Here is a 316-nt window from a genome sequence, read left to right on the forward strand (position 1 = left end):
ACTTCCCTCTCCAACTCAGGAAAGATAATAATAATAATTGTAATGATCTTATTAAAACTTTTATCTGAAATATTTTGACAGCTTTGCTGTTCAGTACGAGTATGTGCTGCAAGCACACGGCTTGTGAACTTGTGGATTGGGAGAGCTGCAGTAGATTTCGGTACATATAAATTTCACTTCTTGATACCATTACTAATAAGTATAGGACAAAAATAAATGCACTACATATCGAAAAACCAAAACTTCCTGACTTAGTTGGGAGATGTCTGTGGGACCATTTGCTAATCCTTAAGAAAAACTAATACCATCGATTTCA

The sequence above is a fragment of the Periplaneta americana genome, chromosome 2 (genome assembly GCF_040183065.1).
Source record: "Periplaneta americana isolate PAMFEO1 chromosome 2, P.americana_PAMFEO1_priV1, whole genome shotgun sequence".
In the NCBI taxonomy this organism is placed as follows: Eukaryota; Metazoa; Arthropoda; class Insecta; order Blattodea; family Blattidae; genus Periplaneta; species Periplaneta americana.